Below are 16,682 nucleotides of genomic sequence, written 5' to 3' on the forward strand. Positions count from 1 at the left end.
TCCTGGGCTATTCCCTCACCCCATCACCTACATGCATAAAGCCATTAATGGTTCTACTGTGGTCCTGACTGTGTCCCCAGCCCCACTCCTGTCTCTCATCACTGGCAACTTTGCCTTCTGGCAACATTGCACTGCTTATGATGCTCCAAACGTACAAGGTGGTTCCATTCCTTTGTACTTTTGTGTAACTACTAAAAATTCGGGGCCTGAGATTTTCTTGCCCCCCTTTCTTCCTCCTCCGCCTTCTAACTAATTCTAATTCATGTGAGATGAATGAGCTCAGATGGCATTTTCCCCTTCTGAAACTTTCCCGGAAGCTGGGGAAGATGAAGAGCTACTGTAAATTTGTATCTATCTCTGTCACAGCACTTGCTGCGTTTTACGGATATTATCTTTTTATGTCTCGGTCCTACCCATTGTTTCTTTCATTCAGAGTGGAATACTTTGACAGACTGGATGGTTGAAATAACAGACATTTGTTTCTCACGGTTGTGGAGGCTGGAAGTCCAAGATCAAGGTGCTGGCCAGTTCGGTTCCCAGTGAAGGCACTCTTCCTGGTTTGCAGATGCCTGTATTGTTACGTGACAGAGACTATCTCTGTTATGCCTCTTCTTATAAGGGCACGAATCCCATTCATGAGGGCTCCAAGCAATGAATGAGCATTCAATGACCATGTGTTGTCATTGACCATGACCATGACCATTGACCATTGACCTTGTAATTACCCAGACCTCATCTCCAACCTTTAAACTTGGTGATGACATAAATACTGACTTCATGACACCAAAAAAGATTTATGTCTTATTTATCTTGATATCTTCCACAGGTAGAACAATTCCAGCCAAAAAATAGGCTCCCAAAATACATTGAGCTAATTTATGTACATAGTGTTCTCATTACTATCAGTTACTAATGCAGGCCTTCCCTGGTTTAATGTAAATTCTTAATGTTTCTTCAAGGAGTATCTCTTCTAACTTCCTCTTTGATAATTTCAATAACCAATAGGATCTTTCTAGAAAAGTTAAGGGAGAGAGTTGATGAAGAAAATAGCAAGGCAAGAAAAAGAAATATGAAGGAGTAATGTTGCCGCAAAAGGGATGAGTCACAGATGGAGACATTTGCAAAATGAAGAAGGAACGAGGAGGAAATGAGGAGGCTTAATTATGGTGCATGATTCAACCGCAGATTAGAATGCTGTATCTTGCTTCCAGTTTTCTTCACTTCTATTTAAGCTGTACAAATACAACTTCCTGAAGTCATCTATTTCTAGTAACATATATTCAGCCCTGACACGTACAGTTCCTGTCACGGGCCACATAACCTGTGAAAGACAAAACCCAGATTCCTGGCAGTGCTTGGCATGGGAGCCCTGGTCTTCATTCCTGGGGCTGCTCAGGAAATGAGCACGGTGAAGGCCCTGGTAGCAGAGCAGGTCTACCCACTCACAAATCGGTGTCTTCCTTTCTGCCAAACTAAGTCTTCTGTCTTTAACTGAGGATAAAGACAGGTGAAAAAGCTGAGAGCAAAGGTTCTGATGACAGGCAGTCTTGGATTGACCTCCATTTCTCTTGCTTTCCAGTCTGTATGTCCGTGAGTGCATTGCTTAACTTCTCCGAGCTCAGTTTCCTTATCTCAGAAGTGGGGACATAATTGTGCCTAACTCACGGGGCTTACTTAGGTGACAAGTACGTGCTAACGTATTTGTGATGCTCTCAGCACTATGCCAAGAACACAGTGGGTGTACTTAATAAATGGTACATGCATTAATTCTTCCCAACTTTAAGGAATGCATTTTGGCTCATGGTGACTCATTAGGTCATGGAGCATGAGACACATGACAGCAATCACCCCCTTCTCTGTACCCTCTGCTGTGTCTTCCAAGTAACCAAGTGTGCAACAAGCTCCATGCCCAGGCCCTGGTCATTTTCTTGGGAGACAGTGACTCTCTCACTCTCTGACCTGCGGTGTCACGGCTTCTCTGGAGCACTGTGACAATCCTGCCACCATTCTGGGAGATTGTTCTCTAAAGCACGCTGGATGCATGACATTTTTCACTTGCGACCTTTGAGAGTCTGGCCACATCTCTGAGTGCTGCCGCATGGCTCCTGTGTAGAAGCAAGTATTTAGTCGGTGAGTAAGCCTGGCTGATTACTCAGCCTCTACAGTTTAATTGGTGTTGTGTGAATTTAATGATTCTAGAATGTCTCAAGATGTTGCCTTTGCAAATGTCAAGTATGTACCATATCTGTAGAACACAGGTTTCTAGAAAAAGCTTCATGTGTCAACTAGAAACAGGTTTATGTTAGCTGCATGCAGCTTGGAAAGTCTGGTGTGAGATGTCTTCAAGTGAATTATAGACCTACCCTTTGAGGCATGCCTCAAATGTAACCTCCTCCATGAAGTCCTCCCTGACTTTTCTCAGTGCTTGCTATTTCTTCTGCGTTTCCATAGAATTTTATGCAGAACCTCTATAATATTTACCATTTTACTGTTGGTCTCCTTTGTGAGACATAGTTACTTGAGAATAGAGACTATTGTGTTTATTTTTGCATCCTTAGTATTTACCTAGTCATGTTTCTGCCATGTAATTATCTTTCAGTAATTTTTTCCCCTTAAGAATCAGCCGGAGAAGGTAATACTCGTTCTGTGCTGGCAGCCCTGCAAATCACACACACACCTGTGGAGCTGGGTTGTACCTGCTGATTCCCCTGAACCGATGGCGGATAGATTGCTTCACCCCTGTTTTAGCTATGGAGGGTCTTGGTCTTCCTGAGCTCCTTTGCTGCTGTAGAAGGGGAGTCCACATAGACTATCCTAAGGCCCCTTAGACTGACATCTCCCAAGGTCTTGACTCCTCTGGCAAAGTTTGCCCCTGAGTCATGACCTCTCTGTGGCCCCTGTTGTCAGTAGATGTCATAGAAACCCAGCAAACAGCCGAGCAGCACGCTACCCATACTGCCGGAGCAGAATTTATTAAACGGAAATGCTCAAAGACAGGAGCCATAGCAGGGGTGCCTGCGGCTTCCCAGGGCGGTACACTGGGAATCCAAAAAGTCTAGTGTCGGTGTCCAGAAGAGAAGCTTCAGACTTTTGAGCTGAGTGGCTGGGAACTGCCAGCTTCTCCCCTGGCCCAGTCAGCGGTTGAGATCTAACAGCAACATGATGAATGGCACCGTAGCTCTGGCGGTGCTTTGCCAGGCAAGCGCTCATGTTAGGGAAGCAGATAGTCTGGGGTCCGTGTTGTGCAGTTGCCGCTATATATATGGCTAGTCACTGGCATGGTTTGTACCTCACTTAGCATTCATGGTCGGGGTGGCACCAGCCACTCTCCTGGCATGATCGGGGGGGGGGGGGTTTGAGGTTGCAGCCAACATGATGGATGGGAGACATTTTTTACCACTTCAGCCCTCTGTCAGGATCCATGGCCCGAATCACTCCGCTATAGTTGCTTTCACATAGATTTGCAGGGGGAAAGTCTACAGGTGAGTCGTATTGGACAAGTTAAAGCCTGATCTTTCAATAGACTTGATTCTCATGTGGTCCTCACTCACTAGCCTCTGCTGGTCTTAAGTACGATGAATGGATCAGATTCTATCAGGTTGCACTACGTCTTACAGGCAAAGTCACTAACACTCCTCTCTCTAAAATAAAAGGGATCCCCAGGCCCCGGAGAGCAGGAGATCTGTGTAACACCCAAAGACATTCCTAGTGCCTGTGCAGCTGCTCCTGTTGAATGAATGAAAGAATGAATCTTCAATTATGGGAATTAGACCTCATCCCTGTTTGACTTGGACATCAAAGGGGACTCACATGGGTTTATTATTTCCTGAGAGCATGATTCCAACATAACTATCATAAGGACTAGGACTTAAAAGGGTCATCCTTTTTGTACCGTGCCTGCCTGTGTACCCCAGCTGCCACACAATACCCTAATGCCTACTTTCTGCCACAGGATGAATTCCTTTAGAAAACGTAGTCGCAGATTTACTGAGGAGTGAAGAGAGGACTGAGGTAAGAAGGCCACCGCCCCCCCCAAATTTCATCACCAAACATGAAAGGGCTTATTTAAAGACAGGAGCCTCCAAGGGCCACTTTTCAGATGACATATTGCAGCAACGGTGTCTCTTTGTAAAGCTGCAGGTTAGCATCACCTGGAGATCTTGTTTAAAAGAAGCGAGACACAGAAAGAGAGCTTCTGGATTAAATGGCGTGGGGTGCGGCCTGGGCTCCACTGCAGGCTGCAGGCGTGAGGGAGAACTGCTGCTGAGAGCAATGCTCCTGGAAGCCAATGTATGGACTGAGTTTTATCGCTGTTTGTTTGTACAATAAGATAAATGCAGAATCCACACTACTCAGAAAGTTTTATAGCCGGTTCATGGAGTAATTTGTGCCTGTCAAATCTCATATGATAAACATAGCAATGGTTGTATTTTGTCTTATTTTTCGTGTTACTTCATTTTTCTAATAATTTAATTCATTTTCATTGTATTTAAAATAATGCCAGTCCGTAATGGGTTAAATTTTTTTTTAAATGGCCCTTAACCTGTGCTCTCTCTCTCTCTCTCACACGCACACACACACACACACACACACACACACACACACGCGCGCGCGCGCGCAGTAGAAGAGCAGCAAAAACGGATTATTATTCTGCCTGTCTTGAGGCAAGTCCTGATTATTTTCTGAGGGGATTTCATTCTAGGATTGGGAAAGCCTGCATGGTTAAGCACTATTTCACCGAGGAAATCTCCCCAGGAGAATTACCTATTACTTATTAACAGTCAGCCAAATCTAGTAGATCCTTGACCTCACAGCAGCCCAGGGCACACTTTACTGCACCTGCTGCCAGCCCTAATTCTGATGTTAGATGTCTCGGGGTTTATAGGACATCTAGCACAGGGCCTAGAAAAGGGAGAAAGAGAAACGAGGAGGAGGGGATGAAGAAGGGAGAGTAGAAAGAAAAAGAAAAGGAAGGAGAGAAGGAGGGAAGAAAGGAAGGGAGGAAAGCAGGAGGGCAGGAAGGATGGACGGAAGGAAGGCTTTTCATATTGACTGTCACAATGCCATGTAAGTTAACCATATACATCTTGTATCTTATAGCCAGGAGAAGGTGGCATCAATCTGTATACAGCGTTTTTAGGATTCACACGTGCTCTTGTTCTACGTTCACTTTCCGGGAGTTACCAGTTGTACTCCAGTATCATGCCGACCTGAATAGTTGACTTACAGACCAGGATTAGAGGAAAGTACATGGAACGGAAAACCAAGAGCCTTGGATTCCAGGCAGATTCCTGCCATTGTCCAGCAGGAGGAAGACGTGAGGAAGCTGCCTGGACGTGCAAACTACAGTTTTTTCCTTCAAGGATTAAAGAGTGTGGCTTGACCCTTTCTAAGGTTCAAGAATTCTAAGGTTTCTAAGAATTATACTTTGTTCCAAACTTTCACCTGCTTATGTTCTTTCTTAAATCTACTTAGGTTTTTTAAAATTAAAGTCCCATATTTACCTTTTGCTTTTGATTATTTACAATGAGGTAGAAGCGAGGAGAATTTTGTTGTTTTGTTTTCTGCAAATGATTTTAGCTTCTGGGATTAAATTTTACTTCTGGTACATCATCAAATGAGAATGGAGTATATAAAGCAGTTAGCAGAATGAAGAGTCTGAAAGAAGTGGGAGCTGTATTTTATTACTTCAAAAATTATTTATTCATCTAAGAAAGATGAGTTTATCAATGAAAACCAAATAACAAATATCTGTTTTCCATATCTGCTTTATTCTTTATCCCATTCAAGACCTGGGAGGCTAAATGATGGTTGAGTTTGTAGTAATTGGATAATCCAGCCATGGTCAAAATTTTCAACGGTTTTTAATAAACATACTTAAAAAATAATGTTTTCATTAATGTTTCAAAATGGTTTAAATAATTAATATTATTTCCATTGACTAGCTAACCAAATGCCCACTTGTTCTCTGTCTATTGTTCAAGGACAAAAAAGTCCTTTAGCTATTTTACAGCATTTCAGCAGTAGAAAAGCTATTTTTTCCTGTCTAACACAAATTAGGCCTTAAAAAAAAAGTCTTGCAAAGGCAAAACCATACTCTTTACAATATTATAATAAAGACTGTTTCTCTTGGTTTTTAATTCTATTCTACAATAAAAGGAACCAGGGTTCACTGGCCAGCTGATTGATTCTATGGCTCCGCGGCCCAGGAAATATACAAAAGCCTGGGGTATCTTGTGGTGCCGTTGCTATGGAAGTGGAGTTCTCTGGACGTCACAGGAACAGCGTTCCACAGCACCCACGAGGGAGGATGAGTTTTGGCAAGATTTATTTGTAGCATCAGATGCAAATCAAACGAGTGTCCCTCCTGAGTTCCCAGTGCTCCATATCTGTCTGCCCACCATGGAAAATTCAGACCAGAAATAGGCCAATGTCCACAGAGTCTCTGCCACATTATAGCTTCGTCCTTGGAGTCCACGCAGTCTTCTGTGAGCCCTGCTTGGCTAACAGGCCCGCAGGGTCGCCCATGTTGCTGGGAGAGAGAGAGAAGGGCTTTGTTCCCTGGGATTATGTGATTTTAGGCTTGGGAAGGACCGGAAGCTGTATCAAAATAACCAATCAACTTCCCAAGCTTTCCTGGGCTTCTGATGAGCCTGCCCCCAACCACTCAATTTCCCTTTTTCCAGCCAGACTGACAGGCCTCTCCGGTCACCCTTTTGGCTCCTATTGCGCATGTGCTCACCTCCCACTTTATGGCCCTCTCCCTTCCCCCACACAGTCTGCTGGGAACAGAGTTCCCTGGAGAGTGAGCGAAGCTGTAACTTCCTGTGAAGCAAGTAGGCTCATGCTCTCCAGTTTTATTATGCCTAACGATGTCTGATTCCCTTTGCTTCCTTCCTTTATTAATACCTAACTCTCTATGCGAACAGTACCAGAAAGTAAGAAAACGCTCAGGCAATAAAAAGACAGATCAAAGAACACAGAAGCCAACTTGGAAGAGCTCCCAACGGCCAAAGCTGTAACGATGACATCACCCCCCAAAATAACATATTATTGGATACTAGCCCAAAGCACAAAACAAACATACATTGGTCCATATAAATAAATGATTAAATAAAGAAATGGAACACATTTTTCTTATGTAGGAATTCCAAAAAATATATGTAGAGAATTCCTACTCCAGGAGTTGGAAGTTAATTTACCGCCATTCCCACCCCACCCCACACTTAACTGCTGGCTGGGTGTAGTGACTCACTTACTGAATAGACTATAAAAGGGGAACAACAATAACTTTACAACGGGGAAACCTGGCAAACATTACCTTAAACAAGTGATAAGAATTAGCATCAGCAGCGATACGGCACTTTGGTGTCAGACTCTCTGATGTAGTGTTATGAGAAGGTCATTCACTTCTGTGATGTTCTTCTCAAAACCCATCACCCCAGCCTACCTTTAACAAAATCATCAGGCAAACTGATGTTGAAGAACCCTAACCGGTCCTCCTCAAAAGAGTCAAGGTCCTTAAAAACAAGGACAGCCTGAGCGGCTGTCACAGCCAGGAGGAGTCCACAGATACACGAAAACTAAATGTATGCGTCCGGTATGATGAGATCCTGAAACAGGGGAAAGGACACCAGGGGAAAAGAAGTGCAGTCAAACACAGCATGAAGTGTAGTGGATAATAACATACAAACACTGAGTCCCTGGCTGTAACAAGTGTGCCACAGTGAGCTAAGATGTTAACCGTGGGCCAAACTGAGCGAAGAGTCTATGAGAACGCTTTGCTCTATCTTTTCAACTGTTCTGTGGGTCTCACACTTTTACAACAAGGGCTATTGACATGTTTTCAACACAGTGAGTGTTACTTGATAGTTACGGAAAGACGTTTGTAGCCACCCTGACCGAAAACAGGCAGGAACAGGGCCTAACACAGGGGCTGGCACTGAGGATATGGTCAGCTATCTCCTGAATGCATGCTTATAAAATACCTCTACATCACATAAGCTATTCGTTTGCAACTTAAAAAAAGATTTAAAAGTTTTTACACTTCAAGGTTGTGATAGAAATTAGTCAGGAGAACCAACAATGTTTTCATTTATTGAAAGTTTCCGAAATATATGCCGACTGGGGATAATGTAAGAGGAAAGTTTCGGAGAAGGTAGAGCATGCGATCAATCCAACCCATCGGCCGCTCCAGCCGTTGCTGTGAGGGCAAATGCAGAGGACCGGACTAAAAGTAGGTGTGCTTTCTTCTGGAGCCTGTTTCATGTTTCTCCTTCCTTAAGCCTCTGATTATCTTTTGTCTCTTTGTTTCCCCCGACCTGTCTGCCCCAGGCTACACTGGCTTCACTTTCTTGTGAACAATCCAGGCCTTTGGTGTTCTGTTCCAAGACACCTAGCTTTGGGCCTTCCCCTTGCTTATTAGCATTTTCTTTGGGGCAGTTAACATGCATTTATAAAGTACTATGTGATTCACCCTTCTTCGGTACTCAACATCTAAAATCAGGGGCATTTCCTCAGGGTTGTTAATTTACAAATCTAGGAAACTGTACAGTTCAGTGGCAAAACTTAATTTTCTGTAAATAATATGACATCATAACAGTGTTGTCCTCATCTAAAATATATTCAAATCAAAATTATGTAGAAAATATTCTCAACTAAATATTTACCTCTTTCTCTTTGAAATATGTTTTTAATGAAGTTTATTATTTTTAAAAATTAATTAATTTTTTTTTGAGAGAGGGGAAGGGAGGGAGAAAGAGAGGGAAAGAAACAGGTTGCCTCTCACATGGCCCCCACTGGGGACCTGGCCTGCAACCCCAGGCATGTGCCCTGACTGGGAATTGAACTGGAACCCTTCAGTTGGCAGCTTGTGCTCAATCCACTGAGCTACACCAGCCAGGGCTGAAATACATGTTTTAAATTCATGTGAATATGTGTCCAATGGGGAGGCAACTGTGAAAAGGCCACCATAACATCAAGGTATCTTTGGACTAAAAGGCAAATCAGGCAATACCATAGAACGTAACAGTTTATTATGGGGTGATTTACTTACAGGAAGATTGGGCTGGAGCAGACAGATGCCCTAGCAGTTTGGGGAAAATTATTCTTCGCTAACAGACCCCTGTTATAGTATATTATTTATAGCGTGACTCAGGTGCTAATGACTGACAGGACAGAGGGACAAAGAAAGCGGGCCACACCCTGGCTAACACCAGGGGCCATACCTTCCGGTGGTGGTCTTGGGATAGAGGATTGCTTCTATTCGATACTATTACCAGTTTGATGTTTATCTCGGTTACCACACCTCTCTGGCTGTTAGTAACAAAAACATTTATGGCTGCATTTTAAGGGACACAGGTAATCATCAACTAGAAAGCTTTGATGTGATTGCTAAGGACAGTAAGGTTCACAGCAGAAAACTTTAAAAACGTCATAAAATCTGAGTTACAGAGATGGAGTCGGTTTTGTTCACATCGACATCTATACAACATGGCTGGTCCTGAAAACCTAAATGCTCCGTAATCCACCAGCAGCTCCAGAATGTGGGGCTTGGGTGAAGACAGACCAGGACAACCTTGTTTTGGTGTTAGTCACACAAAGTCACACAGTTCTATTGGTTGAGTGGTTATGGGTTATGTCCAGTGTCAGACCTGCAGCTGCTTAATGACTCTCAGGCTTAATGACAATGAAATAAACAACAAAAATTCCATGCTACCCAAAGCAACCTATAGATTCAACACAATCCTCATCACAATCCCAATGTTATATTTTACAGAACTAGATAATTCAAAAATGTATAAGGAACCACAAAAGGCCTCACATAGCAACAGTGATCCCGAGAAAGAAGAACAAATTTGGAAGAATCACGCTGCCCAATATCTGTAAGGCCATAGTAACCGAAACAGCCTGGTACCAGCATTAGAACAGACAGACGCATAGAGCAAGGGAACAGAATGAAAAGCCCAGAAATAAACCCACACCTTTATATAGTCAATTAATATTTGACAGAGGAAGTAAGCACATACAATGGGTTAAAGAGAGTTTATTCAATAAATTGTGTTGGGAAAATTGGACAGATACATACAGAAAACTGAAACTAGACCACCCTGCTAAACTGGTCTTGATTTTCACCAGGATGTGCTTAAAATCCAAGGTGAGGGGCATTCTAGGCACTTAGGTAACCTGGACATGATTAAGTCTATGCATTCATGTGCATTTCTATTCATGCCTTCCTTAGAATAAAGTTCGAACTCCATGGCACTTATTACAAAACACCTCTCTGCCTTATCCCTCTGCATGGTGCCACATGCCGTCGGCCACTGACCACCAAACTGCAGACATCCGACTCTGCTATTCTTCCACATTCTTCATGTTCTCTCCTGCTCCTGAATTTCTGTACATAGTTTCTCTGCCTCAAACACATTTTGTCCCTTCTTCCCTCCCCCATTCCAACACAAGCAGCAACTTCTGTTCATTCACAGGTCTCCACTGAGATGCCACTTTCTTGGGAAGTCTTCCTCACCCCCAAGCCCAGATTCTGCGACTTTCCTGTTTTCCTATAGCAAAGCACATCTCTTGGGCTTCTTCATGATGTATTGAAATGTCCTCTCTACTTGTCTGGGTCCACACTAGCCCGTACATAATGACGGTAGGTTCCACGTTTAGGCCACAGTTGTATCTGTACCTATCACAGCATCTTGCCTCATACTGGACATCCAAGAGAGAATTATGGGATGCATGATTTTTAACTATTTGTTCTCCATTGGTTTCTATTGGGTAATAACATTTCTGGGGGAGGAAGAAACAATGAGAGAGAAGGTAAAAAAGAAGGAAGGAAGAAAGGAAGGAAGGAAGGAAGGAAGGAAGGAAGGGAGGAAGGAAAGGTGGGTTTGGTTGTTTGTTATGTATGAGATTGTTTTGCAGGTACAATGACTCCTTTTTGAAATATTAGGTCTTAATTTCCTTAATTTGCACTGAAATCATTTCAATGGAATAATTAAGTACTGTTATTTATGGTTCTTCTTATATATAGAAGCTTATTTCTGTAACTAAATATACTGGTTAAATTGAACATAACAGAGTCTCAAATACAAATGATCAGATAAATTGTGTAGATTAATTATATATGTATATACACCAGACTATTGTATCATGTTTTTGAAGAACAGATTGATATTTTTCTGTTGAGAATTCTTTTTAAAGAGTCTATTCTACATAAATGTGTACATACATATAATTTTTTACAGCTGTCCCATATTTGAAAGTGGAGCTATTTTGATTTAAAATTAAGCATCTATTAAAGACAGACGACTGTTTTTAATGGTAACAGATTTGAGGAGTTATTCTAAAGCACTATTAATGCATTATTGATGCATGACTTGTGAGAAACTATACAAGATTGTTGAAAATGTCACATCGATTTCTAAGCAGACTTTCACAGCACACAGCACCACTTTTATTACTGATGACACATTCATCACTTGGACTTTTGAGAAGCTGTCTTTGAGAAGATCTGTGGGGCTTGGCGGTATACTCCTGTGTATTCCTTTATTAAAGGTTTTGAAGTGGAGGGCTTAGTAAGCGGTTAATAGTTCTAAAACTAGGGATAGGTCTTTGGCAATACTGTGGCCCATGTGCCATCCTTGTAAGTCAGAATTTCAAGAAAGAAAAGAATATTTCAATGGGAGAGATTTAAATGATTTATGTGGCCTACTCAATAAAAGTTAAAATTCCGAGAGGCGTTGGGTAAAGGGGTAACAAAATGTGCTGTCTTTTTTTTTTTTATGTATGGTTGCCTTCATGGGTCCCCTGCTGGGAACTGGCCTGCAACCCAGGCATGTGCCCTGACTGGGAACCGAACCGTGATCCTCGAGTTCGTAGGCCTGCACTCAATCCACCAAGCCACACCAGCCAGGACTGTGCTGTCTTTTTCATGGGAGAGACAGAAAACGAGGGCCTGGTCCACTTTGGGTAATTGAAGGGTGAGTGACGCATCTTGAAAGTGAAGAGGTGTGAATTCCAGTGCCCTGGCCCGATTCCAAACCGCATAATTATACCTTCCCCCTTCTGCCTAAAAATGTTCCTCCGAGTTGCAGCTGAAAAATAAATTATTCACTTCCTCTACTGAATGTTACCACCGTGGCTTACTTGTAAGACATCATCACGCTTCTTTAGCAGGCCCTTCCTCTGTTTCATGGAAGAATCAAGTTTCCCTTACAAGGTGGCCCAGAATAAAATATGCTGTTTTACATACCTTCCCATACTTTCTTGGATGATATGATAAGGATGGTTAACTTTGTCCTGGGAAGGAGATAGATAGATAGATAGATAGATAGATAGATAGATAGATATTAGTCAAGTAATTGAAAGGTCAAGTAATAGAAAATTATAAATGTTAGATTTATTTGAACTATTGTACGAATGCTTCATTTACTCCACAGCTCACCTCTCACACAACTGGTGGTTATGACATCTCAGGATGGTTGTCAACATGATCAAACAAAAGGGATTGTTTTAGCTGTAACTGATCAAAATAGAGATCAAGGTGACTTGCAAATGTCTTTCTAAACTGGATTCTGCTTTGGCTTTAATGTGTAATTTGAAGCCCAAATATAATAAATTATAATAAAGTATAACCTGAAATTTGTGTCAATTAATTATATTGGAAGTGTTGTAACACAGAGTAATCAAAGTAAATGTCTCTTTATCAAAACCGATGGCAACCTTTTTAACACTCTGTAAACATGAATAGAAATCCTAGCTGAATATTCACAGAAATGAAGTACAGAAACAAACAAAAAAGAAATCCGTTTTTCTTGAGAAATCGGTTTTGATCACTCTTCCACTTGAGATGAACCACTACTCAAATTTATTAAAGTTGCATGCTTTAGTAAACTAGTGAACTACTAACATTTACTGAATAATGTCTTCAGCACTGTGCCAGGTCCTTTGTGTGTATTGTCCTCCGGAGCGGACCGTGGGCTTCCCCGAGTGTCAGAGGAGGGAAGGGGGTCTAAGCCAACCACCCCATTTCACTGCTGGGGAAAAGGAATCAAGCAATTCCAAAATCATCTTTTATGCTAAAATAAACACATTGTGTCATGAAAGGACTTCAAAGTTTAGATTAATTTTTGGATCAAACAATTGAAAGGAAGGCTGCACCTGTAATCAAGAGACTGCTTGGTAGATGAAGAGAGAAACAAATGATCAGAAAAACTATAAGTTAAATGACTGTTCTGTGAACAATAATGGCTTTAATACTGTGACATCATGTTTCATCGTGGTTCAAGAAATCTCTATGTTTTCAATTTTTTAATCTAAAATTTTAAAGTGTTTTAATCCACTTCTAGCAGAGTTTATCCTCTCAACCAGAGCAAGACTCTGACTCAGTAACAATAGCTTACTCTGTATGAAGCACAGAAAATGCTATGCCAGGAATTAAACTCCTTCTCTAGCTACTATCATGCATGTGCTTATACAGTAAAACCACACAATTCTATCTCTGTGGTTGGGGTACAGAATGTATGCTGTGCCATTTGATCTGGCTTGTAGGTATGCATGTCCATACACTCAAATGCTTCTCTTTTTTTTTTTTTTTTCTGAGAAGGAGGGAAAAAACCCAGTATTGAGCAGTTTGTAAACTGAAATTTTGATTTTTTTAAAAATGAGCCATTTTAGGATTTTATCATTTTGTTTCATTTCTTGCAGTTCAAAATTGTTTCTATATGATGTACCTTGCTAATTATTGTTTTCTTCCTAAGGTAAATTACAGCTTTGCGAAATGGTCCACGCTCTTCACAAAATACTGTGAAACTATGAATTACAGGAGCCTTCCATGGAGATAATGAAGATCAAATAACACTGCCTTTCTAGGCTGCCTTTCTTTCCAAGCTCTTATTTCATCAACACCATGATGGCTACCCCAGCATTTTTGTAATTCCCACGAAAAATAACATATCTAACAGTTATCCAACTTGTTAGATAACTATAGTTATAGTTAGATAACTATTAGAATTTTAAATTTATACTTCTTAGTGGAAGGATGTTTATTGTATAAGTGCTATTCTTTGCCCAACAGAGTCCTTGTTCTTGGGTGTGAGGATGACGGTTGTACTAATACAGACTCTGGCAGAAGGAATGCCCGCCCGACTGTGCTTGGCAGGATCGTAATATAGGTATAATAGTTTATAGTTTTAATTTGAACATTTCACATAAAATATCATATGCTGTGCTTGAGTGTGATATTGCTCTGTTACAGAATTCCATGCTTATGATTTTGTAGTGAAGAAAGAGGCATTATTTGTGCCGGACCCTGTATGTTGCAGCATTACTGAGACGGGACTAAACCCTAAACAGGACTAAACACTGAAACTTTGAAAGAGAATGAACTGTTTCACTTCTGTAGCATATTCTTCTTTCTCTACTGCATCCCAGTAGCATGAGCCATGTTAGAAATGGTCTGTGATTAACTGTACCCCTAACTCATTTCCAGGGCCAAACCTTAGGCAATCCTGGGGAGCCCTGGAGGGCTCAGCAATCTTCCATGATGTCCCATCAGGTTGGGTCACCAGATTCAGTCCTAAGCACTTGCCATTTCTCAAGCATAATACTAACCAGCCACGCTTATCATTATTTACACCATATATGTCTTTCCCTTTGGATTGTAAGCCCTGTGAAAGCAAGGCCTGCAACTTACTCAAGTCTATCTCCCTAGGACCTAGCAAGAGCTCCTGGCATATACTCATTGTTTAATTAATATGGGTTGAGTGGCTACTTAATCCAAAACAAGGCTTACCTTCATAAATTAGACCATCATATTTATTTCTCTCATTCTAGCTTACAACGAGCCTACTTGGCTATGAACAGCTGAGAGGGGGAGTGGGGAGGGGAGATACGTGGAGCAAACGGAAGTCTCTACAGGGGCCAGCCCAGGCTGGTCATGGCAGTTTCCCATGAGCCTCGCTGCTCAGCCCAGCTCTCTCACTGTAGCCACGTGGCAACGCCAGACCTGACTTTTTCTTTTGATAAGACGTATATGTTATATGAAATGATCATATTAGCAACATTTTCTGATTTTTTAAAATACACTTTAGGCCATAAATATGTCTGCAGCCATCTTTAGCAGGCACGTAGTAAATCTGCAATCTCTGATCTCTCTTCTGTTCTTCCCTAGTATATACATTTGCAAAGAAATGTCTCTTGGTAGTTACTGCTTCTGTTTGCTAAGATACCTAGTATTATTACTAAAATCAAAGTTATAATTAAACTTTTCTACATTTCTTTCCAGGTTCTTCAGGTTCTTTGGTTCAATATTAACTCTGCCTCTCCTCCACAAGTGGGGTTCTCCTGATGATAAAATGTTGCTACAGCTCAGCCCCGAACAGAGCCATGTTTTGAATGTCTTCACCACTCACATAATCAACTGGAAACAACTATTTCCTGTCCCTTTGACCCATACTGAAGGTGGCCGAAGGTGTGCACAGTCCTGGCTCAGCTTTAAGGTCTTTTTCTTCAAGGTTAATATATACGCATCATCCCACAAGTCATATCAACAAGATTATGTGAAATTTATTTAGTTTTAAAGATTTTATTTATGTTTAGAGACAGGGGAAGGGAGGGGAAAATGAGGAAGAGAAATATTGATGTGCAAGAGATACATCGATCTGTTGCCTCCTTCATGATGCCAATGGGGAACTTGACCCTCAACCCAGGCATGTGTCCTGACTGGGAATTGAACCAGCAACCTTTCGGTTTGCAGGCTGGCACTCAATCCACTGAGCCACAGCTGCCAGGGCAGATTATGTTTAATTTAGATCAAAGCCACATCAGACTTCTATTTTTGCACACATTACTCAATTTTGAGACTATTCATATGGACTTTCGATAATTTCTATTCTACCTTCTAAACCTTCTTTTTTTCCTATGAGAAAAAGTTGGTGATTACCTCTAATTTATTTGTTTCTAACACTGACATAAGCATTTCTTCCCTCTCCTTTCAAAGACTGTGCATTCCTGGCATCATGAATGAACACGAGGTCCCATGTCTACTTTCTATCGAGCCTCTCTTCAGAACAGCAGGCGCATCTCTGCTCTGCTAACCTCATGAGGGGTGTCCCTGTCCTTCAGTCCGGCCCTGAAGAGAAAAATGGCCTCTTGTAGTGAGTCAGGTGCTCCTGCTGGCTGCAGATGAAGTGGTTACGGTCAGCTTTATCCACTCATCAGTCCCTCGCACTTTGGCTGAGGTTTTAACCTCCTCACCCCAGTCCTCTTAAAATGACTTCTTTTATCTGTCTGTTGATGTCCTGTGTTACATTTTTTGTCATTTATATTGTTGTGCATCACTTAGCTTTGCTTCTGTTTTGATTCTTTGTTCTCTGATACCCAAATATATCTGTGATGCAATTGTTGACCAACGCCATTCTAATATACTTGTTTTCCCTTTATATCTGCTTTGGTTTGTCTTATCGTCTATCCTAATATCCAAATATTTTAGCCAAAAGCTCTGATGGACTTCCTGACTCACTTGCAGATTTAGATACAAAAAACCTGAAATTGGACAAAATATTTTACATTTTAATAATTTACAAGGAGCACTGATTAAAGTAAAAAACTTTGGTCCAGCAACTTAGAATTTGCATTGTTTTTAATAAATTAATCTCTCTAGGGTTTAGTTTCCTTAT

The 16,682-nt window shown here is 41.5% G+C and overlaps 2 long non-coding RNA genes across 2 annotated transcripts; both read left to right on the forward strand.

The window, feature by feature from the left end:
* The first annotated feature begins 1,844 nt into the window (after positions 1-1,844).
* Positions 1,845-5,508, forward strand: LOC128627499 (uncharacterized). The gene is made up of 3 exons (XR_008391697.1): positions 1,845-2,130; positions 3,953-4,011; positions 5,101-5,508. It is a non-coding gene; the product is annotated as an uncharacterized LOC128627499 (long non-coding RNA).
* A 2,516-nt stretch (positions 5,509-8,024) lies between these two features.
* Positions 8,025-15,953, forward strand: LOC119049240 (uncharacterized). Its single transcript, XR_005082485.2, has 3 exons — positions 8,025-8,236; positions 10,485-10,651; positions 11,838-15,953. It is a non-coding gene; the product is annotated as an uncharacterized LOC119049240 (long non-coding RNA).
* The last annotated feature ends 729 nt before the right edge of the window (positions 15,954-16,682 follow it).

The sequence above is a fragment of the Artibeus jamaicensis genome, unplaced genomic scaffold (genome assembly GCF_021234435.1).
Source record: "Artibeus jamaicensis isolate MK-2021 breed Jamaican fruit bat unplaced genomic scaffold, CSHL_Jam_final contig_415, whole genome shotgun sequence".
In the NCBI taxonomy this organism is placed as follows: domain Eukaryota; kingdom Metazoa; phylum Chordata; class Mammalia; order Chiroptera; family Phyllostomidae; genus Artibeus; species Artibeus jamaicensis.